At 45.0% G+C, this 27,703-nt stretch overlaps 1 long non-coding RNA gene across 1 annotated transcript in view; it reads left to right on the top strand.

Moving 5' to 3' along the window:
* The first annotated feature begins 11,044 nt into the window (after nucleotides 1–11,044).
* The window catches only part of LOC123383396, a 141,555-nt gene continuing 124,896 nt past the window's right edge, over nucleotides 11,045–27,703 (top strand). Inside the window, exon 1 of the long non-coding RNA XR_006593084.1 lies at nucleotides 11,045–11,658. This is a non-coding gene — a long non-coding RNA (uncharacterized LOC123383396). The remainder of the gene's footprint in view (nucleotides 11,659–27,703) is intronic.

Here is a 27,703-nt window from a genome sequence, read left to right on the forward strand (position 1 = left end):
TCAGCAAGAAAAAGGAAAGAACAACTACATAGTTGAATCTCTACGAACGTGAAAGAAGTCTCATCTGAAAGAGGACAAGGCTCTATGTCTACATTTACATCAAGTGCTAGAATAGGCCGTGGTGAAAACCATCACGACGGTGGTTGCCTCACGCGCGCGTGGCGCACCTTCCTGAGGTGATTGAAATGTTCTATGTTTTGATAGGGATGCAGATCATCCTGGTGTGTGCATTTGTCACAACTCGTTGAGTCTGACACTTGAGATGTGTGCACCGGGGCGCCCGGGTGGCTCAGTTGGTTAAAATGTCTGACTCTTGGTTTTGGCTCAGGTCACCATCTCGCGGTTCTGGGGGATCAAGCCCTGCGTCGGGCTCTGTGCTGGCGGTGCAGAACCTCCTTGGGCTTCTCTCCCTCTCTGTCCCTCCCTCCCTTGCACGCGCGCCCTCTTTCTGTCTCTCTCAAAATAAGCAAATAAACATTAAAAAATTTGTGCATACCTCTGTATCAGTGTTGCTTGTAAAAATCACAAGCAAGCAAACAGATGACGGGCTATAGGTGCCTGAGATGAGACCTGCCTTTAGCAACTACGGCGAGTTGGGTACTGTAGAGGCTAGGTAGTCCCCTCCCTTCCAGTAGCAGCTTGGACTGACTGGTTGCAGGAACGAGTGGTCTCTCTCTGGCATGAAAACCACCCTCATTGGTCTGACCAAAGAGCTACCTATTCCGGTTCAGGGAGGGTCCACGGTTCAGCAGTGACGCACAAGAGCTATTATTCTTGCTCTGCTCTTAAAATATGGGAAGCGCCGCTAGGAAAATGGCTTTCTAAGATGAGGCACTTCCCGAGTGAACTTAAATCATTCCAGTTCTCCTTGGTTCTGCTCCTGTGCTCTCCTCCTCCCAGTTTACTGTTGTCTCCCACTCTGAACAAAGCAGTTGTTAGCCTTCTAATTTGCCTGAGGGCTTTCTATTATGATCAGTCCAAACACAACAAGGGAGAAAGCTCTGACTGTTGCATAATTATTTTCAGTAATTAGTAGGGCTGGGGAGTGTGAAATGACTTCAACGTCTGTGGCTTCCTAGCATGACTCTGCTTTATCTGCAACTCGTCTCCAGTGCAAAAGTTCATGGTCCCACGGGCACACTCGCATAAAAACGACGAAAATGGCTTTCTGAGAAATAGATGGGCTCGTGAGAGATGCAGCCCAGGAGAAATTGGGGGGAAGATGCGCCCCGTATATGGGCAGCCCTGGTTATTTTTTAGTTTTTTGTTTTTTCAGTGACTGCTAATGAATGACCCAAGGTGGTCCCTTTGCAGTGCGATTCCCCCCCCCCCCCCCCGCCCCCGGCTTGTTCCAGCGGGGAAGCCAAGAGGCTGAAGAATTGGGTGATTCACAGTAATGTTGTAGGGGTTACACGTGGTGATTCCAGATGTCAGGCTGGTGAGGTTCAGATTGGAGTCAGCAGAAGCCGGGTTTCTGGGGAGAAGGGGATGCTGGGTTAACCCCAGTCTTTTTTGATGGATACAGAGGAATGTGCCTGTTAACATGGAGTCCTACCGTGGAGAAGGTCAAAGAGCTTGCCCTGGAGGTGCTGCATGTCGATGGGCCAGTGAAGATGTGGGCCCTGATGGGGCCATCCGGAGAGCTCCTTCGTCTCCCATCACCGGCACTGATTACAACTGCCTTTCTTATTGAGCCAGATGGCCACAAATGTTTATACATCAGCATCTAGAGGGAGCACTGGGAGTCAGGAGGCTGGGTTCTAGGCCCGGGCCTTTCACTAACCATCTGAATTACTTGAAGCAGTACCATTCTGTGTCTTAGCCTCGCCGTTGAGAAAGCGGAGGGGGAGCGCCTATCCTGGCTACTCCCTCCTGGGTTATCGTGAGCGGAAGTGCGGAATGACACGTGGCAAAGTCTTGCGGGACAATATAGTATCAGTGGAAGCTGGTATCATCTCTGCGAAATGCTGGCCTCACGTATAGTGTGTACATGAACCACCAACGGCAGTGGGTTGGTTATTCGCGGGCTATGCCTGCTGGAAGTGGGCACAAATATTTTCGTGGGCGATAGCCGGAATGAAAACGTTTAGCCACGGCTCGAGCTGGTTGCCGTCCAGTATACATCTGTGAGCCCCAGAGGGGGGTCAATGCAATTCTGTTGCCAGATGGGCTCTAGGATTTGAATGGCCACCAGCCAAGTAGCTGCCGGTTGGTCGTCTGCGTGTAGCGGAGTCATGCTACCTACATGTTCCATTTTCTCTTTTACCCTTCCACGTTGGTAAAATGCGTTTTCCTCCTGGGAAGCAGCAGCTACGATGCACAAGTCTGCCTGTGAACTGGAGGTAGGCGATGCCTGAGGGGAGATGAGGGGTATGCCTAGCTCTGAGTCGTAGCGATTCGTAAACTACTCAGCCTGATTGGGGGGCGGGGTTGCCGGTTAACCAACTGCTGTGCCTACTGGCTGTGTACCACATGCGTGGAAGATACGTGCTTTTTTTCTTTTTCTTTTTTTTCTTTTCTTTTTTTTTTTTTTTAAGGAAGCTCCATGCTCAGTGCAGAGCCCAACAGGGGGCTTGAACTCATGACCCTGAGATTAAGACCTTAGTTGAGAGCAAGAGTCGGACACTCACCTGACCAAGCCGCCCAGGCGCCCGGAAGATGCGTGCTTCGAGGAAGGAGAACACAGCAAAATACACTTGCTGCGAGATTGTACTCCATGCGGTTAGAAGTGTCTTTGTTGAGCAAAAAGCCTTTGGGGATTTTGCAGCTTCTCTCAGCAACCACATGACCTTGGGTTATCACTGCGTCGTAGACGACGTCCCCTTACGTTTATGAACTACCTTATAGTCTGCTTGCATCTGAGAGCGCTTGGCATCGTGGCATCCTCGCATCTTGATTTGGAGTATCACAACAGCCCCGTGCAGCAGGTGCTGCGGTTTTCTAGTCCACTGTCAGGGAACAGTTCCGAGAGGTGAAGTGACTTGCCTTAGCTATTACCATTATCACAAGGGATTTAATACTAGCGACCCTGTTCCTTCACCCCCTTCTCTCTGTCTGCGCCCCTGCCCAGCCCCATCTCCTCCAAGAGCGAAGGCAGTTGTCACTAGAGAAAAACTGACCAGCTGCTGGCCCATCGAGGCATTCGGGACTGTCCCAGAAAGGGGAGAGGAGAAGAAGGCAGATCGAGTGCTTCTTTTGGCCGGTGAATTTCATCATCAGTAAGACATTGAATGGCTTCTGCGCAAGTCAAGGGAGAAGTGCTTACAGAGTACATTCCCGAATCAACGGTGAAAGATAGCATCGGCAATGTCGACAGGCTAACTGAGAAATCTCTTCGCAGTGACAAAAGAGCAGGCCTACAAACAGTTCATATTGACTTTCCTGAAGATGTACACGGACTTGCTCAATAGTTCTCCATAAGTTACAGGCTTAGGAATGGATTTCTGGTTTGTCTCATAGTCATAGCGACTTCCTTAAATCGAAGTGTGTATTCAGCAGCCCTCCCAGGGCCATATCCATGGCTGTTACTGACAAAATCTTTCATCAATGCACGCTTTAAATGGCTGCCAATTGATATGTGGAAACTTTTTACTCCCCCTTAAGATGGGCACACGGGGAGTCTGCAGCAATATCCACGTAGGATATTGAACTGATGAAGCGTTTGGCCTGAAGGGGGATCAGGTGTCTGCTGTATTACAAAGGAAGGGAATTCTCTAATCATGTGCGCAAGTGCAGCAGCTGTTGCGACTTGACCCTGAGACCCCTGATAGGTTTGGGAATGTCATTAGAGGCTGTTTCATCACTTGGACCTCTAAAGTAACATGTGGCATTTTGAAGAGAGATGCAAAGGGGAGAAAAAGAAGCCGGTCTCAGGGAGTAGCAGACCAGCTCATGTGAAATTACTTTCTGTCCCCCTCGATGTTTCCACAAACTTCGGCAGCAGCAAACGCAGCCTTTCAGAGAGATGGCGTTCATGCCCTGTGATTCGCTGGTGGTAGGCCACATGCCCTTCTTTCCGTGGCTGGCAGTCCCCAGAGAGCTGGGGGGAAATGCAGATTCCTCATGATCGATTTCAGTGTTCGCGGGGCCCATCAAGAGGCAAATTCACCAAGAATCGAGAGTCTCTATGGAAGGAAAACGACATGGCAGCGGAGAAAGGATCTCTTTTCACGGCCAGCCGTTCAGCCTTCTAACCTAGGGCTTCCTATTTCTATTTACAGGAGAGGAAAGCCGAGTGCGTCTACAGGGCATTTCTTGATGCAGATGAATCCTGTCGATGAGGCACATGTGCACCAAGTACGGGTAATGTTTGCGGACACGGCTAACTTTCTAGCAGCGCTTATTAGAACATTTCACTGGCATATCAAATGATTTGGGCATTGTCGTGTGCTCAGGATACATGTAAAACAAATTTTTCTCCCTTGAGGAACGTTAAAAGCCAGACTGAGGAGGAGAATGGGTAAAGAGCTCTTAGAGGCTTACATACTCACAAGCACAAATAAAGGGTATTTGACTGTTGCCTTAACTGTGATAAAGGCAGCCTAGTGTGAGGCAAGACCCTGGGGAAGAAGTCGAGCGTTTCCAGTTCATGCAAGAATGGGAATCTTCCTCGCTAATGAGAATCTCACGGGCACATCTCACGCAGAATGTGCTCTGCACACCAGATCCTCAGTTGGGAATCTCAGCTGGGTTTTGCTTAAATTTGTACCTTCTACAGTTAAACACAGGTCTAAGGCAGTCACGGCGACCCCAGGTTAGCCTGTAGCAGCATCTTAGACCGTCTTTTGGAGGTCGGCGAGAGGTATTTGAGGTGGCCATCGGAGGATTGCAGAGAGATTGGGAGTGTGGGGATGAAAGGTGAGAAGAGGAATGTGGCGGAAGGTCTTCAAGAGCCCCGTGCAGCTCCAATATGTTGCCCCAAACGATGGCTCCCTGGATTATTCAGGGTGAGAGTTTCAAAGGATTCTAGGGGCAGATGTTAGATTTCCCTAGCGCCTCTAATAAATGGCTCAATCCGCTGTTGGCTCTACTTGAAAAAGATCATGAAGCCCTTTTCCCCCATTGCTTGTTGATTAGAGCGCTCCCAGGCATTTCAAAGGCAACATATAATCCAAGGGATACAACATGACATTTAATTATGACATCAGTCCCATTCAGAATGACTTCGGGTGCTCTTTCACATTTGCTCGAGGGCTAGCCACAGGTTGGCCGTCCCGTGCTCAGACCATTTTGAAGAACCCCTTTCTTTGCAGCTCTCACATCCAGAAAGTCTCATCGGTGTTAGGTCCACATAATATCCTCGGCACCAAAATACCGGTTCCTTTTTGTGTCCTTTGGGGTACTCAAATGCAGAAAGCTTGCCACTTCATGAGAGTGTTAAATTCAAGTGCTGTGCAATTTGCATGAAGGTAATTGATCCATGAAACATACATCTTACTTAGCAATGTGGTTTGTTACATCGAGCTTATGTTTGAGACGATTACTTCCTGAGCAATAAAAATGCTAGAATATTTTATCAGGAGGAATAGGAGAGACAGCTTGAAATATGCATTTAAAGGTGGTGGCAAGGACGACCAACTGGCAGCTGGTTTGCCATTGCCCATTTATCTCTAAGCGGCCACCTGGCAAAGGGGTTTGCTCTCTCCTCTCACAGACATACATCAGACAGAGCAGGAATAGAGTTTTCTACCGGCAATTTTCATTATTCCTGGAGTAAACAGTTGCAACCAGAGGGGAGTTGCAGTGAAGAGTGGTTTGTTTCCTGGTTGGCTGTGAATAACCCCCAGGGAGCCAGTTGGATTCTGGCCACTCCAAATCAAAGGCCGACTAGCAACTGATATCCACTGATATCCCCTCCAGGACCTATGAATGTCTGCTGGAGGATGCACACTTTCTGGGACTTATCATTGTATTTAGAGGGGAAAGTTTGTTTTCTAACCCAGAGGGCAACCTCCTGATTCCTTGTTGCCTGTTTGCCATGAGATTTTGAAAAGGGAAACCAGATGCTAGATGTTGGGGAGGAGGAAGCGAGCCAGTTGTCAAAGTGCATTCAGAGCCTGTCGCACATTGCTTCGAATCTCCTCAGTGGTGACAAATGTTTGTCCTCTGAGAACAGGCTATATTTGCACAAACAGCTAAAAGTCATTAGAGCCCACACTGGTGAATAAGGTGGGTGATCGTGGTCGGCAACGAATGTTTTGGATTTAGAAATGAGCTGTATCTCTCTGGCAAGGAGACACATTTTCCTGTGTGGCTTCAAAGTGAGCTTTGGAGGCATTTCCGGTAAAGAGCTACAGACATGCCAGAACGCTAGGGCACGGGGAGCAGCAAGATAACGGCCTTTGGGATCAGAACAGACCTAGTTCATCTAACTCCGTTCGGTCTTGATTTCCCTTTTCTCATCCGTAAAGTGGGGCAACAGTATTTATTTCACAACACTTTTTATGCGCATTTTAAAAAGCCACGTACGTAGGGGCTGTAGTACCGTGCCCGGCACATAGCCGAGGCTCAGTAAGTCGTTGCTATTATTATCGTTCTCTTCTTCACCATTATTACTGCTCTTACATCATTATTTTTATTACCACTATGACTCTCGCTGCTACTGATATTACTGCAATTCAGCAGATACCCAGTGTAGAGGAGTGGTTGGGAGGCTGGAGGATATGGGAGTGGAGAGAGGCGAGGGAAGACGATGAATCTAGGGACATTTTGAGGACACGATGAAGGTGATTTGGGTTTACCCATCTCCATCTGTTTCTGAGCTTTCCATTTTTAGCAGGAGATGTTTGTTTTCCAGGGAAGTTGGTAATGAGAGATTGGCTTAGAGTTTATTATGCAAATGGGCAGAGGTCAAAATCCCATATTGGTGTTCTCTTCAATTAGGCTGGAAATATTTACGACATTTAGACAATTAACTGCCTTGTGCACACAAACACTGTGATAAATTAAAATAGCCCGGACCGGCCAGAAATCACCACACACACACACACACACACACACACACACACACGCACGCACACAGGATCAATAAGGTGAGATTTTTTTAACCAGAGCTGAGTTTCCTCTTCTCTCCCAGCGATTCTCTGCTCGTCAATTTCATGCTGTTTGGTCACTTTCGCGCTGGAGTCCCTCTTTTTTGCTGATGAGTTTCACAGTAATGAGGATATTTAAAGGTAGGCTCTGGGGTTTTAAGTATGTATTACGAGCATGTTTCATAGGCATACAGTGACTCAGTTGATCCACGAGCTTAGTCAAAAGCTCACGTGGGGTGATTTTGACAGAGCGCCTGGTAATAAGGGGAGACGGGTGAGATGGGCAGCTGAAAACCCCCGTGTACTGTTCCTCAGAGGAAGTTGAATATTTCTAAATATCAGTTGGGAAGCAGTTGGTGGGAAAACACTTGTCTCATGCACTTCTGCCTCCTCAGTCTCCTGCCCCGAGGTAACGCTCACTAGCGGGGTCACAGATAAGAAGCTGCAGAAATCATGCTCGCGGAACAGAGACACGTGTGTTGGAGCAGTGGGCCTTCCTTGGAAATGAAAAGCATTGTGGGAAATGAATGCCTGGGGTGGTTGGGTTCCCGCTGGTCTGCCAAGGCCCTCTCGTCACTGTGGAATCTGCACCTTCTGTTTTTTTTTTTTTTTATTGTGGGAGAAACTACATAATATGAAACTTACTATCTTAACTGTTTTTAAGCTGACAGTTCAGTGGTTATTAAGTATATTCACGTTGTTGCGCAACGGATCGCTAGAATTTTTTTGCCTCGCAGAGCTCCAACTGTGTCCCCGTTAGAGAACAACGCCCCATTCCCTCCCTCTCCTCAGCCCCTGGCTGAGCCCCACCATTCTACTTCCTGTTTCTATGAGCTTGACTACTTAGGCGCCTCAGATAAGTGGAATCATACAGTATTTGTCTCTTTGTGACTGGTTTATTTCTCTTAGCATAATGTCCGCAAGGTTCGTCCATGTTGTAGCAGGTGTCAGAATTTCTCTCCTTTTCAAGGCTGAATAATATTCCATTGTATGGATGTACCACATTTTCTTTATCCACTCATCATAAATGGACATTTGGGTGCATCTTCTAAATGTAAGGGGACCTTTTCTCCACTGCCCCTACCTTACATTTCCACACGGTGTAAAATGTCAAAAGGAAAGATCCTGAAGGTGGTCACGGAAAGTACATTACAAGTTTGGCAAAACGAGAGAAGGGAGAAGAATATTCTTTAATTCATCATGATTCCTGCACACTGAAGGGACGCTGCTAGCTATACTATTTTGAAGTATAAGTTAAAACGAAAAACTATCAATAAAATGTGTGTTGGGGACAGAACCTCTGAATCTTAAGTTGTGTAGATACCAGAGCCCTTCTTTATTACTGATACCACTTCTAGAAAATAATGAATAGCTTTTAATCTGTATGAGGTTTAGTTGATGGATAACGTGATAAGAAGAGACAATGTGTGTGAAAACATTTAGCACAAGGGCCAGTGACATAGGACGCTCCATACATGTTGATTATAATAATAGTTAACGTACTGTTAACTATTTCCTGAGTGTGGCTCATGTGCCTTCTACATGCGAGGCCCTGTCGAGCGTTCAGTATAAAAGCAGTAGCAAGTGGAGCGAGGCAGAGAACATGAATTAACATAAGGACTCTTTCTCGAGCACGTCAAAGACAAAATGAACGCACAAAGTTAACAAAGGCTGTTTATTCATAAACTTGCTGCAGCAACGTTTGTTTCATTAGGGATACAAAAGTGTTAGAAAGGAGAGAAAGTTTTGTAGAGTAGAAAAGATGTCAAAGCAGTTTCTGATTGGCAAGCATAGGGTTAGTGTGTACGTTTTGGAAGTAGGAGAAACTATTGTTTCTTTTAAGGATTTAGTTTTGACAGAGAGATCACAAGGGCTCGAGGGCACGGGGGAGGTGCAGAGAGGGAGGGGGACAGGGGATCTGAAGCAGGCTCTGTGCTGACAGCAGCGGGCTAGATGTGGGGCTCGAACCCACGAACCGTGAGATCATGACCTGAGCCAAAGTTGGACGCTCAACCGACTGAGCCACCCAGGCGCCCCATGCGGGGGTGGGGGGGGGGGAACTTTCTAATTGGCCTTCAGGTACAGCTCACCGTTCTTGGTTGGCTGCAAGGAGGTAAGCCATCCTTTTAAGGACATTTCAGGGGAGGAAAGATTATTGAGTATCAAGGGTGGAAGATTGTCTGCAGCTGGCCATTTCCTGGAGCAAGTGAGGGGCTGTGTCTTTGTGGTCAGACTGTCACCGTGGTCCTTCAAAGGAGAAATGAGAGAACCGGGGCACCCGAGTGGCTCAGGGTGTTGCGCGACCACCTTCAACTCCGGTCGTGATCTCCCTGTCCGTGAGTTCGAGCCCCACATCGGGCTCGCTGCTGTCAGCCTGTCAGCACAGAGCCCGCTTCGGGTCCTCTGTCCCCCTCTCTCTGCCCCCCTCTCTCTGCCCCCCTCTCTCTGCCCCCCTCTCTCTGCCCCTCCCCTGCTTGTGCTCTCCCAAAAATAAAGATTAAAAAAATAATAATAAAAATGAAATGAGAGAACTGAAATACAGAGAGGATAAATAACTTGTCTGAAGACACACAGCTGGTAAGTAGGGGAGTCAGGACGTGAATCTGCTGCTCTGAACCCTTTTGCGATATTCTCTAGAAAAGGTGATCTACAAGGAGAGAGGAAAGAAAGGACATTGGTTTCTGTTAAAATGCCTTGACACTACATGCTGCATGAGACCTTTGGGATTTCAAGAGGGAAATAATAGGGCTGGCTGGGTAGCTCGGTTGGTCGAGTGTCTGGCTCTTGATCTCAGCACAGGTCGTGTTCCCTGTCACGAGATCAAGCCCTGCGTCGAGCCCCGATCAGGCTCTGTGCGGAGTTTGGAGCCTGCTTGGGATTCTCTCCCTCTCTCTTTGCCCCTCCGCCACGTGCTCTGTCTCTCTCTCTCTCTCAAAATAAATCAATACACATTTTAAAAGAGCGAGAGAATAGATTTTTCTCAGCAAAAAGAGGAGCATTTTGTGATTTTGTTTGCTTATGCATTTCTTCTCCTATTTGAAGATAATTCAAGGGGCGCCTGGGTGGCGCAGTCGGTTAAGCATCCGACTTCAGCCAGGTCACGATCTTGCGGTCTGTGAGTTCGAGCCCCGCGTCGGGCTCTGGGCTGATGGCTCAGAGCCTGGAGCCTGTTTCCGATTCTGTGTCTCCCTCTCTCTCTGCCCTTCCCCCGTTCATGCTCTGTCTCTCTCTGTCCCCAAAATAAATAAACGTTGAAAAAAATTAAAAAAAAAAAAAGAATGAAGATAATTCAACTTTAGTTTTCGTCAATTGCTATTACCCCTAAAGGGGAAAATGAAAACAATTGCAGATTGAAATGCTTCCGGCATCAGTAATCTGCACTGTCATTTCTCAGAAGTCCCAAGAAGAGGTTGGAAAGAAGACGTTCTCAGGCCAGTGAAAAAAGAGAGGGGGCGTCTCTTCTTGCACTCATCTAAGCCAGGCTTAGATGATCTTGATTTTGAATTCAGTGAGTGAGAGGGCAAGATAGCGTGCTTCAAAGCGAATGCGTTCTGCTAAGCTCAGTCCAGGGCCCTAAAGTCTGGGAAGGAGCCAGTGGGACTTTCTCAGGAAGTTTCTGCCTTCCATTTTCCTCAGACTGAGTCGTGTGAACTCTAACAGGTGCAAGGGAGGAATGAAGCCAAGTTGTTCTTCTGCCCCACCTGGAGGGCATTTCTCGGCTCGTTTCTGGGAAAAAAGGAAAGAAAATCCACTTGGGAAACCACAGCCACAGTCTCAAGCACAACCTCAAAACAAGGAGTTCGGAGCCGTGGGTAGTCGAAGTATCATCCGGAATCCTATGAAATGTGCCGTTGCTCCCCGTCTTTGTTTTTTTGTTTTCCTCCCTTGGCTGCCTGCTGGCCCGTCCCACTCATTTTCCCTCTTTAGGTACCAGCATCACCACCATTTCTGTCTGAGGACCTATGACAGATACGTGGGTGGCTGGAACTTCGGGCAGACAGGGATGTTCAGGGATTTGAAGGTCCACCATGCCCTGGGAAGGGCGTGTGTCTTGTTTGAGTCCTCAGAAGAACTCGGTGGGGTAGGTACTATTATTAGCATTTCCATTTTACAGGTGAAGAAATTGAGACTCTGAGAATTTATGTAATATGCTGAAAGTCACCCAGCATGGGGGTGGGTGGGGGCGGACTCAAACCCAGGTCCGTCTACTCTGTTGGAGACCTTTGGGACTTCTCTCTGACCCCGAATCCTAATCCTCAAGTTAAATACCAAAACCTGCTCGTTGGAAGACACCTAAGTTCTGCCTTACAGGCATGCTTGCAACGGAAACCCTGGAGACTTTGGGGAGCTGGTTTGAAAAGGCTGAAACGAATCCGTAGCTGATTACTGGCGTCCTTCCTCCAGCTTGGGATGCTTGGCCCTTCGGTGGAAAGCAGGAGTCTGAGCACAAACATATCGAGTGTAGATGCCTCAGTGGCTGTATAGGGGCAGCGAAGAGAAAGAAAACACGTTCCAGAGAGACCCTAGCAAGTAGGATCAGGAAGTCATCTGTGAACTGACCTCATTCACTCCACTCATTTTACTGACAAAGAAACTGAGGCTGAGAGCACGCCAGCGGGGTTAGCAGGTAAGTTACTGGCACCTCTGGGACCTGACTCTGGGTCTCCTGGCCCGGAGCTCTGTTCGCTCGAGCATGCTGCCTGACTTTTCCCCGAGACATTTCTTCTATCTTGAACAACGTCGCTAGTGACAAGAAGTGGTGGCAGGAGACCTGGGAGCTGGGGGCGGGCGCTTCCGTACTTCGTTAAGAAGGGAGGCCGACCGAAGTCAGGTCTGTTTCTCTGAGCAAACTTGGAGGAGCTGGAGCGCAAAGCAGTGGTGCTAATTCCGTGTTGCTGCATTGATACGGCTTTCCCGAGCAGGAGAAAGGTGTAGAAGGTCGTCTGTCACCAAGTGGCCGTTTGGTGCTGGTCCCTGATATTTGAATGCAGCCTGCGGTACAAATAGGGGTGCATATGGACACCCCAGGCAAGTTCCAAGTGACTTGTCTCTGTTACAGAACCTAAGCGCCGTTGGACACAGTTATCAACATTTTTCTTCTAATGCGTCTGATTAATCCATACGTGCAGTTGAGCGTACTCCTTATTAGCAATCCCCGGGTGAGCACCGCACGGAGGTCCTTTGATTCCCCCTGTCGAATGTCACGAGGTTCCCAGAGAAAGTTCAGTACAGCTCTGCAAACAGAATCGGGAGAGATCCGCTCACCGAGGTTTTGCCTGGCTGTGTTTGCTTTCTGTTGGCACGTACGTTCCTTGCGCCAGCATGTTATGAAAAATCCTCCCTACCTTGAAGAACTATAGGAGCAGGTCTGGGAATAGTGGAGGAAGGCGTATTGTAAAGGCCCCTTTATCCTGAGTTTTGCATTTACACCTCATTTCTTTTCAAGCTCTGGATGGTCGGGCTGGTGCTAATTGGTACAGCTGCGTTGACATTTAAATGATTGAGTAGCAGGTGGAGCAGCTGATGGGGGACAAGACCTCTGGGACAGCCAGAGATGTGGCGGCTGGGGCGGGGGGAAGACTTTGGTGGAGCCCAGAGTCTTCTCGGGGCCATCAAGGAGCAGTTAAGCTCCCCTCCCTCCCCCTGCCGGTCCTTGGCGCTCGCAAAGCCACCCAGGTTTCCCACCCCCCCCCCCCCCCAACCCTTACAAGCGAGCCTGAGCTACGGAAGCCGAGATTTTCGCAGCAGGTATTAGGGGACATTTTGTCTTTCCTTTCCAAAGGTGATTTGCTCTAAAAGAAGAGTCGGCACGAGGTACTGTTTTTAAAAAACCAAGTGCTCTTAAGACGGCAGCGTCGTTGCGGTTGATGCGTGCCAGACTGACCGTGAGGGCTGGCGTGGCCACGTTATTGGCGACGGATCGAAGTTTCAGATGATCCCCAAAGAAGTTCAGGCGTCGTCAGAGTTGACCCTCTGTTGGTGTCATCCTCATTCATTGGCACGTGGACACCCGTCCGGACATGGCGGAGGGTGTAGGCGTAGAGCTAGAGGTGTGGGAATAGCAAGGACTCCAGGCTTGCCCTTGTCTTTGTCATGCACAGGAATGTCCCATATATCAGGGGTGTCACTGTTGCCGAGAAGGTATGGAACTGCTGCTCTTTAGACATCAGGATGCATTTTGTGTCCGGTGGGAGTTAGGAGTGAAGGTGAAGGCGGGGAAAACAAGGACAGTCGAGTTAGAAGTCCGAACCCTAAGTCAGTCCTGCTACTTCCTAGCCGTGCGGCCTTGAGCAAGTTGTTAACTTCAATAAGAAATTGGATTAGATTCTTGGTACTCAAGGTGTGGTCCACAGACCCGCAGAATTTGCATCACCTGGTGGTTTGTTTGCAGCCTCTGCCCCAAACCTACCAAATCAAAATGTGCATTTTAACAAAACCTGCAGGTGAGTCCTGGGCATGTTAAAAGTTTAAGTCACTGGGTCTTAATCCTGGCTGCGTGTTAGAATAATCTAGGGAGTTAAAAAATAATTTTTAATGTTTATTTTTGAGAGAGAGAGCGTGCGCACGTGTGCGAGAGGGGGCGGGGCAGAGAGCGAAACACACACAGAACCCAAAGCAGGCTCCAGGCTCTGGGCTGTCGGCCCAGAGCCCGACGCAGCGCTCGAACCCACAAACTGTGAGATCATGATCTGAGCTGAAGTCGGACACTCAACCGACTGAGCCACCCAGGCGCCCCTTTAGGGAGTTTTTAATACATGCTGATGCCTGCGTTCCAGCTCATACCAATTACAGGAGAATCTCCCCAGCTGATTCTATTGTATTTTATTTATTTTGATAAGCATTTATATAGTGCTCCCTTATGTGGCATTGTTCCAAGCGCTTTACAAATATTGTTTAATCCTCAGCACCTTACAAAGAAGGTACTACTCAGCTTCTGAATAGTATTGAATAGCACTGAATGTAGCGTTCAGCTTCTGTAAGTTTCCAAACTCTGTAGCTGAGGGTTTTAAATTGGACAAAACCAGAAACTGGAAGAGCCAAAGCGCTGCTGCGTTTCTGGTGTTTGGATGTGGGGTCTTGTATGCAAGCAGCATGGAGTGGCTTTCCTTGGGTTTCTGTTGCTCTCCCTTCTCAGACTCCTCAGTGGGCACACCTTTCCTCCATCCATTCCTTCAAGGTTAATGTTTCCTAGGGCTTTTCCCCCCAGCTTCAGTCTTCTTTTTCTTAGTTCCAAAACTCCATAGACGATGGCCTATTTTACACTTCCATCTGGATGTCTTACGGACGCCTCAAACCCAACGTATCTAAGGCTGACTCCATCACCTTTCTTGAAAACTTTTCCTTCTCCTCTGTTCCGGGTCACAGTGAATGACATCACCATCCATGCGGTCACCCACCAGACTAAAAATCTGGAACTTGAGACTTTTCCTTGCCACTTTTCTTTCACTTTGAATTCAAGATGACTTCCAAACCCCTAGCCCAGACCTCCGTCCTCAGCTATGAATCCGTAAATCCAACTGGCTACTTAGCATTCAGCGTTTGGATGTATGATGTGTGGTCAAAGGGGGACACAAGGATAAGATCCAGGTTTTCTGTCTCTTAAACCTTTGGGCTTAGAGTTGCCATTCACTGAGATGGGGAATACTGAGATGTGGGGGTGGGCCGGAGTTGATTGAGAGCTTGGTTTGAGGGTCCAAGTGAAGATGTCAAGCAGGCAGTTGGATACATGAGCCAGGACTGAGGACAGAGGGTTGGATTTGAAGTAAAAATTTGAGAATCATTTTTGTGAGGATTTTTTTCCGCTAGATGAGATCACTTATGGAAAATGTAGAAAAGAGAACAGAGCCCAGGGCTCAGTCCTGGGTTACTACAGCATTTATAAGTTGGGAAGAGGAGGAAAATGAGTCTGATGAAAGGGAAAAGAGAGGCCAGGAAGGTAGGAGAAACTTCTGGGGAGTGAAGAGTCCCAGAAGCCAAAGGAGGAGAGGATTTCAAGAAAGAGGGAGTTGGGTCAAATGCTGCCGGGAAATTAAGATGTTGAGGACCAAAAATTGACTATTGGATTAAACAATTGTTTACCTTTTAAATTAATTTATTTTTAAAAAATGTTTATTTATTTTTGAGAGAGACACAGAATGCGAGTGGGTTAGCGGCAGAGAGAGAGGGAGACACAGAATCCGAAGCAGGCTCCAGGCTCTGAGCTGTCAGCACAGAGCCCGACACGGGGCTCGAACTCATGAGCTGTGAGATCGTGACCCGAGCCGAAGTCGGATGCTCAACCGACTGAGCCACCCAGGCGCCCCAAATTTATTTTTTTTTGAGTTGACACACGGGGTTACATTGGTGTTAGGTGTACAACATAGTGATTCCGCAAGTTTATACATTACCCTGGGCTCACCCCAAGTGTAGCTCCCATCTGTCCCCTTACAGCACTGTCACAGTGTCATTGGCTATATTCCCTGTGCTGTGCCTTTCATCCCTGTGACTTACTCATTCAACAACGGGAAGCCTGTATCTCCCACCCCCCTTCATCCATGTTTCCCATCCCTGCACCCTCCAGACCCCTGGCAACCATCAGCTCTCTGTGTTTATAAGTCTGATTCTGTTTTTTGTTTTTTTAGATTCCACATATGAACGAAGTCATACAGTATTTCTTTCTCAATGTGACTTATTTCACTTAACATAATACCCTTTAGGTCCATCCATGGCATGCATGGCAAATGGCACGGCCCCATCCTTTATTATGGCTGCGTAATATTCCTTTCTTATCCATTCATCTATGGATGGGCACTTACACTGCGTCTATATGTTGCCCATTGTAAGTAGTGCTCCAGTAAATATAGGGGTGCATATATCTTTCCAAATTAGTGTTTTCATTTTCTTTGGGTAAATATCCAGTAGTGGAATTACTGGATCACGTGGTGTTTCTATTTTTAATTTTTTGAGGAACTTCCATACTGTTTTCCACAGTGACTGCGCCAATTTGCATTCCCACCAACAGCGCAGGAGGGTTCCTTTTTCTCCACATTCTCGCCAACACTTGTTATTTCTTGTGTGGATTTTTAGCCATTCTGACAAGGGTGAGGTGAGATCTCATTGTTTTGATTTGCATTTCCCTGGTGATGAGTGATGTTGAGCGTCTTTTCATGTGTTTGTTGGCCACTTGTATGTCTTCCTTGGAAAAACATGTCTTCAGGTCCTGTGCCCATTTTTAAGTTGAATTGTTTATGTGTGTTTGTGTTGAGTTGTGTAAGTTCTTTATATATTTTAGATATTAACCCCTTATTAGATATATCATTTTATCATTTGCAAATATCTTCTCCCATTCACTAGGTTACCTTTTTGTTGCTGTTGTTGTTGTTGTTGTTGTTGTTGATGGTTTCCTTCGCTGTGCAAAAGCTTTTTATTTTGCTGTAGTCCCAATAGTTTATTTTGGCTTTCGTTTCCCTTGCCAGAGGAGACCTATCTAGGAAAATACTTCCATGGCAAATGTCAAAGAAATGACTGTCTGTGTTCTCTTCTAGGAATTTTATGGTTTCAGGTCTCACATTTAGGCCTTTTATTATTTTGAATTTATTTTTGTGTATGGTGTTAGGAAGTGGTCCAGTTTCTGAATCACCACATTATACCTGTGAAACGAATATTACACTGTATGTTAAACTGACTGGAATTTGCATGAAAACTTAAAAAAAGAAAGTGGTTCAATTTCATTCTTTTACATGTAGCTGTCCAGTTTTCCCAGCACCATTTATTGAAGAGAAATCTCCCCAGTGTATATTCGTGCCTCCTTTGTTGTAGATGTATTGACCATACGAACATGGGTTTCTTTCTGTTCATTTGATCTATGTGTCTACTTTTGTGCCAATACCATACTGTTTGTGATTACTACAGTTTTGTCATATATCTTGAAATCTGGAATTGTGGTACCTCTGGTTTTTCCTTTCCCAAGATTGCTTTGGTTCTTTGTGTGTGTGTGTGTGTGTGTGTGTGTGTGTGTGTGTGTGTGTGGTTCCATATGAAGTTTAGTATTATTTGCTCGAGTTCTGTGAAAAATGCTGTTGGTATTTTGATAGAGATTGCATTGAATCTGTAGGTTGCTGTGGGTAGTATGGATATTTTAACAATATTCTTCTAATCCGTGAGCATTTTTTGTGTCATCTTCAAGTTCTTTTATCAATATTTTATAGTTTTCAGAGTATAGGTCTTTCACTTGTTTGGTTAAGTTTATTCTTAGGTATTTCATTCTTTTAGATGAAATTGTAAATGGAGTTGTTGAAAATGGACCATTGGATTTAACAGTACGGAACTGGGCTGGAGAGGAGAGTATTTATTGAGTGTTGAGAGTATTGAGGCAGGAAAACCCAGGGTTTTAAGAAGAATAAGAATTACTTAAATTTACCTTGAATGTAGAGTATGTGAAGGGGGTGCTGTGTATTGGAAGTAAGGTTGGAAATGTTGACTGGGAACCAGATGGTAGAAGGCGATGGGTGTCAGGCTAAGATATTTTATTTTGCAGACAATGTGGGGCACCGAGAGGCATTTGAGTGGGGGTAGGGCATGCGGTGGGTGGGAGGGTGGCATGATCAGACCTGCATTTTGGAAGAAGTATCTGGAGGCAGACCATGAGAGCCTATCTTTTCCTCTGAAGAGGGAAAGGCGGTAAAAATTTCCCCTCCGTTGGGACAGGTAATAAAGAGATGAAATGAAAACTCTCTTCAAATAGTCGGCAAGACAGGGGGGGTCTTATCTTTTACTGTTCTGCGGAGCTTCGGTAGGCTTAGCCATAGTCTTAGGTGAGTGCCAGGTGGCATCCTGGCTCTTGATCATTTTCAAGCAACAGGTGAGAGGGTCAGGCAGACAAGCGTCTTTCCTTTCTAGGCCTAGATCTGATGGAGAGCACCCAGACACCAAGATCCTGCGGAAAGTTAGGTATTTTAGCCCTGAAGTCATTATTTTAACTTTCCTTAGTTTTCTGCATTATAGTCACATATTTCAGGTCCTTAGACTCAGGATAGTTATTGCAGCCAATTACAATAGCAATTTTCCCCAAGACACTGACTTTATTCTGCAAATGGCACATTTATAATTACATTATTTTTATGTATCACCATAAAATACCAAGAGTCATCCAATATGTCACTGACAAGAGCTAAGTTGTAGAGAATTTAAAATAAATTGGTGGAAAAGTTAAATGACTTTTTATTATTATTGTTCTTTTAGACCCAAAGTAGCTGTCACCTGTGATTGAAAATCACATCCGATTGGCTGGTATTAGCATTAGCGTTTGAAGTGAAGGAATTGGGAAAAAAAAACAGCCGTAACAAATGCTTTGTAATAATTTTTTTCCAATCACTTTTCTGCATTATCCTTTGATCATGGAATAGGCTATAGTTTTCTGCGCCGGAAGTGTTTTCGTCTTCTGTTTTCCCAGCAGAGGCCTCTCTCTTCTGTTTCTGATTCATGTCGTTCATGACACTTCCGGATATCATCACTGAACATTAAACTAATGCCATATGGGGGCCGTGCTTAAAACATAGACCTTTGGGTGGAGGAATGGGATGGGGGGGGGGGATGAATTTCCTATTAGTGTTCAGAAGCGAGAGTTTTCCTGTAATGTATAAGGAATGACAGTAAGGTCACGAGATCGATTTTTGACTTTTACTGGAGAGAAGCAAGCTTCCTTTGGGACCTGTGTTTCAGGCCAGTTTATGAACCAAACAAGAGAGCCAGATCATTACTTGGGAGTCACAGGTGGTGGTGGTTTTAACTAAAATAGTGTCACTTAGCTTTCCACCGCTGGCCCCCTCACCACCTCACCCCCCAGGCCCCAACAGATATGGTTCCAAATAACTTATGACTGTTTGGAAAAACTTAGACCCATCCTCACAGGATGAAGATGTGCAGTCATTGGGGAGATTGGAAGGTTGGGCTGAAGGTCCTGAAGGCAGTTTCCCAGGAGGTATTCACATACTTTAGATCCTCTCTGGAAAGTGGAAGGCCTCCCAAGGGGATCAGCATAGCAAGAGGCACGCTCCTGTCGATGGTTAAGTTCTGATGTCACCTACCTTTGGGATTTAAAAAAAAATGGAATAACTCTATTGCCTTTTTCCTCCTATTACAAAAGTAGTCCATGTTCATTGTGCATATTTTAAAACACAATCACAAAGAAGAAAATACAATCCGTTATTAATCGTTCCCATCCAGAGATAGTCCCTGCTAACATTTTGGTGGTTATTTTCTCAGACATTTTTATAGACACAACACACACTCACAGATATTCATCTGTTAAGTCCTGTCGGTTTTACCTCCAAAATTTATTTTTATTTCTTACTTCTACTTCTGTTAGTACCATGATCCAAACATGTCCTTCTCTCACTTGGACGACTGTGATAGCTGCCTAACTGGGATCCCTGCCTCCACCTTGGCGCTTATCCAAATCATATTCCCTCCTGTAGCCGCTGTGGCCTTTTTGAAACACAATGAAATCATCCCTCTCCTCTCCTCCTTAAAGCTCCCCTTAAATCTTCCTATTGTTTTTAGGATAAAGGACAAACGTCTATGGCCAACAAGGACCTCATGATTTGCCTACTCTCTTTAGCCTTATCTCATGATGGCCTCCCTACCATTCCCCTTGCTCTAGCTACATTTCCTCAACCTATTTTTCACTTCAGAGCCTTCATGGCAGCTCTTTCCTAGAACATTCTTTAATTGCTGCTTCCTCAGAGAGGTTCTCCTTGACCACTTCATCTCATTTAAGCCCCCCTCATTTTCCCTGTGGCTGACTCTGACTAGTAACTGTCCTACCTGCCTTGGTCTGGCAGGAGGTTTTCACACTGGGAACAGAGGGAGAACACAGTTGGAATTGAGGACCCCCAAATTTGCTCTCAAGGGCCTGCCTTGCTCTCACAGCTTTTGTAGTATCTGCCTCCTCTGAGCCCTCACTTCCTCCAGGAGTCAGCCCTTAAGGGTCCCCCTTCCCATCCCAGACCATATTAAGCCCTTTCTAAAAATATACTTCTGTTGTTATTCTAACCTTCAATGCATTTTATTTTTTTTTAATTTTTTTTTCAACGTTTATTTATTTTTGGGACAGAGAGAGACAGAGCATGAACGGGGGAGGGGCAGAGAGAGAGGGAGACACAGAATCGGAAACAGGCTCCAGGCTCCGAGACATCAGCCCAGAGCCCGACGCGGGGCTCGAACTCCCGGACCGCGAGATCGTGACCTGGCTGAAGTCGGACGCTTAACCGACTGCGCCACCCAGGTGCCCCTTCAATGCATTTTAAAACCACAGTTTTAATGTCTGGCTTCCCCACTTGCTCATAAATGCCGTGAGGGCAGGGGTGGTGCTCGTGTTAGGTACCACTGTGCCCCTACTGCCCAGTATAAGTGATTCATAGAATTCAGTGAATGGGATTCAGCCCTTCCCCGATTCGAGTAGGTTATCCTGTGTGTTTGACCTCTGCTTTTCTGGGTGGGAATTTGAGATCCAGAGAGAAAGAGTCATGGCTTCTGACTCTTTGTCTCCCTCACTTTGCTGGGCACAGAATGGGCATAAATCAAGCAGAGTCCATCGTGGCTGAGATCATCGTGCACAGAATATTCCTTCTGACTGGGAATAGCTGACACTGACATTTTGCCTACAACCACAATGGCCAAACAGCTTTGATAGGGACCAAACCAGCAGATGTGAATATCTGTGGCCTCATCTGACTGGCAGAATGCTTTTTAATGGACCATATCAAACCATTGCCAAAGCCAGGCTCAGTCAGTTTAAGAAGAGGTTAAGTAGATATAGTTAAGTCAGCCAGCATGGTGTGTGGCCCTTGGTTCTTTCTTGTCCCTGCCCCTGAAAGTCCCAGGGATAGCTAGGAGTGGTTGGAGACTTAGCTGAAAGCTCCTAGGTAGCTGGGGGCAGACGCTGTAGAAGAAAGTTGCCTCCTTAACACTGTAGTCCAGGAGAGACCTGGGGATCAGGGACCATCTGCCCAGGTTGTGGCTGTAGGCACTGCCCTGCCGTGTGGCCGGTGGCCAGAAAGAGTGCAGGTGGTAAAGCTCCAAACAGAATGCCCTCTGGGCCCAGGAACTTATCCTGCTTCTGCTGTCACAGGAGCAGATGCTGGTGCAGAATAGATCCTAATGTAAATGAACCCAGGGGCCGTGATGCAAGGCTGCTTGTACCGCTCTTAATTTCCCTGATGGTCTGCTTCCATGTGCCATGTGGAACCACAAACAATTTTACTGTTGAAAAGAGACTCGTAAGACTTTCACTTAGGATTTTTTCCTTCTCCCCACTGGAAACAAATAACTTGAGTAGTAAGTGTGACCTTCATTAGGATGACCATAATCTAATTTATTGGTCAAAGTAGAATACCTTTGAAAGTGAAAGAAGACACTGTTTGTAATTATGCTGGACAAGAAATATACCCCAAGACTCTCCCAGGCGGTCTGGGATGTGTATGGGTCCTCCCCTTGACCATCATCTTGGGTACGCTGTAAGGCTCTCTTAAACTCTGGCATCTGGCAACGTGGAATGTTTTTAGATGGATGATAAACTGCAGGTCTAAGAGAGTGTGAGCAGGGGTGATAGGTGTGGCTAGGGCTGTTTGGTCACCATTAATCACTTCACACACACACACACACACACACACATACAGGTGCACGCACAAGTAGGGTGACTGGCGGCAGCCTCATCTTCTAATGTAATAAGGGTAGCTTAGAATCATTGAGCACTTGCTATATGCTAGGCGTTGTACTAGGAATTTCTCACGCCTTACGTCATACTGCGTATTTGTTTATATTTAGTGATTGCTTATGTATGTATCTTATTTGATTCTCACAATAATACAGGGAGGTAGGCATTCCTATTCCAGTTGCCAGATGAGAAACCAAGGCTCGGAGAGGTCAAAGAGCTTGTAGATAACTGCTAGAACTGGAAATTAAATCCAAGTCTATTCATCTCCGAATTCTACATGTTGTGACACTGCATCTGGTGAAGGTATTGCTTTAACAAATATTTGCAGGTTAGTACGGTATGCTAAATGCGGTGCTAGGTGCTAGGAATCCAAACATGTATTGGGCAGTGGTCTCAAGCTGTGAGAAAAGACAGAAACAGAAACATTCTCTACCTCCAAGAGCTTGCGCTTTAGTGGCAGAGACAGGCACACAAACACCTGATTTGAGTACTATAGGCTAGATACCATATTCTATTATAATAATAATTTACAAAATATGAAATACATAAGAGCATTGTGATCTATTAATATGAATTATATTTGTAGATTTCATATTTCTATTTATAAATAAGTATGTGGGGGGATTACAAAGTACTGTGGGAATTGGGGCGCCTGGGTGGCGCAGTCGGTTAAGCGTCCGACTTCAGCCAGGTCACGATCTCGCGGCCCGTGAGTTCGAGCCCCGTGTCAGGCTCTGGGCTGATGGCTCAGAGCCTGGAGCCTGTTTCCGGTTCTGTGTCTCCCTCTCTCTCTACCCCTCCCCCGTTCATGCTCTGTCTCTCTCTGTCCCAAATAAAATAAACGTTGAAAAAAAAAATTCAAAGTACTGTGGGAACAGAACAGGAGAGAAGTAGGGAAGGTTTCGCAGAGAAGGCGAAGTGCTTAAGTACCAGACTGAGTTGAGACTTAATCCAGTAGGTGATAGAGGGCCGTCAAAAGATTTTCATCATCAGATTGACACATGTATTGTGCATTTTGAAAAGGCCATTGACTCTGCATAGAGAATGAATTGTGAGGCAGGAGGTGGGGAAGTAGGAGAAACAGGCCCAGGTGAGAGATGATAGGGTTTTGGACAACTGAGACGGAAGGGGGAGGAGAGAGAGAGGGAGAGAGAGAGAGCATCCCAAGCAGGTTCCATGCTGCCAGCGCACAGCCAGACGTGGGGCTCAAACCCCTGAGCTGCGAGATCATGACTTGATCCAAAAGCAAGAGTTGGAGACTCAACCAACTGAGCTGAGCCATTGGAAAGTTTTGGGCAGGGAGGTCATATCTGATTTGCATGTTAAATGTTGTAGTGTTCTTAACACACACAGACACAAGCAAAGGGACACAAGGAAACTTTTGGAGGTGATGGATATGCTTATTGCCTTGATTGTGGTGATGGTTTCATGGGTGTATGCGTATGTCTGGCTCATCAAATTGTATACATTAAATATAAGCAGGTTTTTTGGTATATGAGTTTTATATCCATAAAGCTGTTTAGAAAAAGAAGATTTGCAAAACAAAGAAGAGGGGCACCTGGCTGGCTCAGTTGGTGGAGCATGGGACTTTTGATCTCGGGATCCTGAGTTCAAGCCCCACATTTGGTGTGGAGCCTACTTAAAAAAAAGAGTACAAAACAACGAAGAGTTACAGAGTAAACCTGATGTAACTCATAACTTCAACTCACTTCATAAATTATCCTTAATATTTTAGTATGTTTATATAATATGAATACACATTCAGATATGCACATGTAAATATTTATAAAAGTTGGGATAATATGCTTGTGATTTTGATAATATTCTTTATTAAAATTTAGTTCAATTCAACTTGTTTCAACTTAATGTATTTTTAAATTTAATTTTATTTTTTTATTGAAGTATAACATAGTGTTATTTTTTTTTTAATTTTTTTTTCCAACGTTTATTTATTTTTTTGGGGACAGAGAGAGACAGAGCATGAACGGGGGAGGCGCAGAGAGAGAGGGAGACACAGAATCGGAAACAGGCTCCAGGCTCTGAGCCATCAGCCCAGAGCCTGACGCGGGGCTCGAACTCCCGGACCGCGAGATCGTGACCTGGCTGAAGTCGGACGCTTAACCGACTGCGCCACCCAGGTGCCCCAGAAGTATAACATAGTGTTATATTAGTTTCAGGTGTACAATATAGTGATTCAACAAGTCTATACATTTCTCAGTGCTCATCTCAATAGGAATACTCTTTTTTTTTTAATTTATTTTTTTAATTTACATCCAAGTTAGTACATAGTACAACAATGATTTCAGGAGTAGATTCCTTAGTGCCCCTCCCCTATTTAGCCCATCCCCCCTCCCCCAACCCCTCCAGCGACCCTCTGTTTGTTCTCCATATTTAAGAGTCTCTTCTGTTTTGTCCCCTCCCTGTTTTTATATTATTTTTGTTTCTTTTCCCTTATGTTCATCGGTTTTCACTCTTAAAGTCCTCATATGAGTGAAGTCATATGATATTTGTCTTTCTCTGACTAATTTCACTTAGCATAATACCCTCCAGTTCCATTCACGTAGTTGCAAATGGCAAGATTTCATTCTTTTTGATTGCTGAGTAATACTCCAGTGTGTGTAATACTCCAGTAATACTCCAGTGTGTATACACACACATACATATATACCACATCTTCTTTATCCATTCCTCCATCGATGGGCATTTGGGCTCTTTCCATACATTGGCTATTGTTGATAGCACTGCTATAAACATTGGGGTGCATGTGTCCCTTCAAAATAGCACCCCTTAGATAAATACCTAGTAGTGCAATTGCTGGGTTGTAGGGTAGTTCTATTTTTAGTTTTTTGAGGAACCTCCATCTGGTTTTCCAGAATGGCTGCACCAGTTTGCATTCCCACCAGCAGGGCAAAAGAGATCCTCTTTCTCCACATCCTCGCCAACATCTATTGTTGCCTGAGTTGTTAATATTAGTCATTCTGACAGGTGTGAGGTGGTATCTCATTGTGGTTTTGATTTGTATTTCCCTGATGATGAGTGATGTTGAGCATTTTTTCATGTGTTGGTTGGCCATCTGGATGTCTTCCTTGGAGAAGTGTCTATTCATGTCTTCTGCCCATTTCTTCACTGGATTATTTTTTTTGGGGGTGTTGAGTTTGATAAGTTCTTTATAGATTTTGGATACTAATCCTTTATCTGATATGTCGTTTGCAAATATTTTCTCCCATACCATTGGTTGCCTTTTAGTTTTGCTGATTGTTTCCTTCGCTGTGCAGAAGCTTTTTGTTTTGATGAGGTCCCAATAGTTCATTTTTGCTTTTGTTTCTCTTGCCTCCAGAGATGTGTTGAGTAAGAAGTTGCTGCAGCCAAGGTCAAAGAAGTTTTTGCCTGCTTTCTCCTCGAGGGTTTTGGTGGCTTCCTGTCTTACATTTAGGTCTTTCATCCATTTTGAGTTTATTTTTGTGTCTGGTGTAAGAAAGTGGTCCAGGTTCATTCTTCTGCATGTTGCTGTCCAGTTTTCCCAGCACCAGTTACTGAAGAGACTGTCTTTATTCCATTGGATATTCTTTCCTGCTTTGTCAAAGATGAGTTGGCCATACGTTTGTGGGTCCATTTCTGGGTTCTCTGTTCTATTGATCTGAGTGTCTGTTTTTGTGCCAGTACCATACTGTCTTGATGATTGCAGCATTGTAGTATAGCTTGAAGTCTGGGATTGTGATCCTCCTGCTTTGGTTTTCTTTTTCAAGATTGCTTTGGCTATTCAGGGTTTTTTCTGGTTCCATATAAATTTTAGGATTGTTTGTTTTAGCTCTGTGAAGGATGCTGGTGTTATTTTGATAGGGATTGCATTGAATAGGTAGATTGCTTTGGGTAGTATCGACATTTTAACAATATTTGTTCTTCCTGTCCAGGAGCATGGAATCTTTTTCCATTTTTTGTGTCGTCTTCCATTTCTTTCATAAGTTTCTTTCCATAGTTTTCAATGTATAGATTTTTTCACCACTTTGGTTAGATCTATTCCTAGGTATTTTATGGTTTTTGGTGCAATTGTAAATGGGACCGATTCCTTTATTTCTCCTTCTGTTGCTTCATCATTGGTGTATAGGAATGCAACTGATTTCTGTGCATTGATTTTATATCCTGCGACTTTGCTGAATTTATGGATCAGTTCTAGCAGATTTTGGTGGAATCTTTGGGTGTTTCCATATAGAGTATCATGTCATCCGTGAAGAGTGAAAGCTTGACCTCCTCCTGGCCGATTTGGATTGGTTAGGTATGTCTTGCCTGATGGCTGAGGCTAAGGCTTCCAATACTCTGTTGAATAACATTGGTGAGAGTGGACATCCCTGTTTTCTTCCTGACCTTAGGGGGAAAGCTCTCAGTTTTTCCCCATTGAGGATGATATTAGTGTTGGGTCTTTCATATATGGCTTTTATGTTCTCGAGGTATGATCCTTCTATCCCTACTTTCTTGAAGGTTTTTATCAAGAAATGATGCTGTATCTTATCAAATGCTCTCTCTGTATCTATTGAGAGGATCATGTGGTTCTTGTCCTTTCTTTCAATGATGTGGTAATCACATTGATTATTTTGTAGATACTGAACCAGCCCTGCATCCCAGGTATAAATCCCACTTGGTCGTGGTGAATAATTTTTTAAAATGTATTGTTGGATCCGGTTGGCTGATATCTTGTTGAGGATTTTTGTATCCATGTTCATCAGGAAAAATTGGTCTACAGTTCTCCTTTTCAGTGGGGTCTTTGTCTGGTTTTGGAATCAAGGTAATGCTGGCTGCATAGAAAGAGTTGGGAAGTTTTCCTTCCACTTCTATTTTTTTGAAACAGTTTCAAGAGAGTAGGTGTTAACTCTTCCTTAAATGTTTGGTAGAATTCCCCTGGAAAGTCATCTGGCCCTGGACTCTTGTTTTTTGGGAGATTTTTGATTACTAATTTGATTTCTTTACTGGTTATGGTCTGTTCAAATTTTCTATATCTTCCTGTTTCAGTTTTGGTAATTTATATGTTTCTAGGAATTTGTCCATTTTTTTTTCCAGATTGCCCATTTTATTGGCGTATAATTGGGTCCTTTTTCTTTTTGATCAAACTGGCTAGTGGTTTATCAGTTTTGTTAATTCTTTCAAAGAACCAGCTTCTGGTTTCACTGATCTGTTCTGTTGTTGTTGTTGTTGTTGTTGTTGTTGTTTTAGGTTTTGATAGCATCAATTTCTGCTTTAATCTTTATTATCTCTTGTCTTCTGCTGGTTTTGGATTTTCTCTGCTGTTTTTTTCCAGGTCTTTAAGGTGTAAGGTTAGGTTGTGTATCTGAGACCTTTCTTCCTTCTTTAGGAAGGCCTAGATTGCTATAAATCCCTCTTATGACTGCCTTCTGCGTCTCAGAAATTTTGGGCTATGGTGTTATCATTTTCATTGGCTTCCATGAACTTTTCAATTTCCTCTTTAACTTCTTGGTTAGCCCATTCATTCTTTAGTAGGATGTTCTTTAGTCTCCAAGTATTTGTTATATTTCCAAATTTTTTCTTGTGGTTGATTTCAAATTTCACAGCACTGTGGTGTGAAAATATGCACAGTATGATCTCGATCTTTTTGTACTTGTTGAGGGCTGTTTTGTGACCCAGTATGTGATATACTCTGGAGAATGTTCTATGTGCACTGGAGAAGAATGTATATTCTGCTGCTTTAGGATGAAATGTTCTGAATATATCTGTTAAGTCTGTCTGGTCCAGTGTGTCATTCAAAGCCATTGTTTCCTTGTTGATTTTCTGTTTAGATGATCTGTCCATTGTTGTAAGTGGGGTTTTGAAATCCCCTACTATTATGGTATTATTATTACTGAATTTCTTTATGTTTGTGATTAATTGATTTATATTTCGGGTGCTTCACATTTGGAGCATAAATGTTTACAGTTGTTAGGTCTTCTTGGTGGATAGACCCCTTGATTATGATATAATGCCCTTCTTC

The sequence above is a fragment of the Felis catus genome, chromosome X (genome assembly GCF_018350175.1).
Source record: "Felis catus isolate Fca126 chromosome X, F.catus_Fca126_mat1.0, whole genome shotgun sequence".
Lineage (NCBI taxonomy): Eukaryota > Metazoa > Chordata > Mammalia > Carnivora > Felidae > Felis > Felis catus.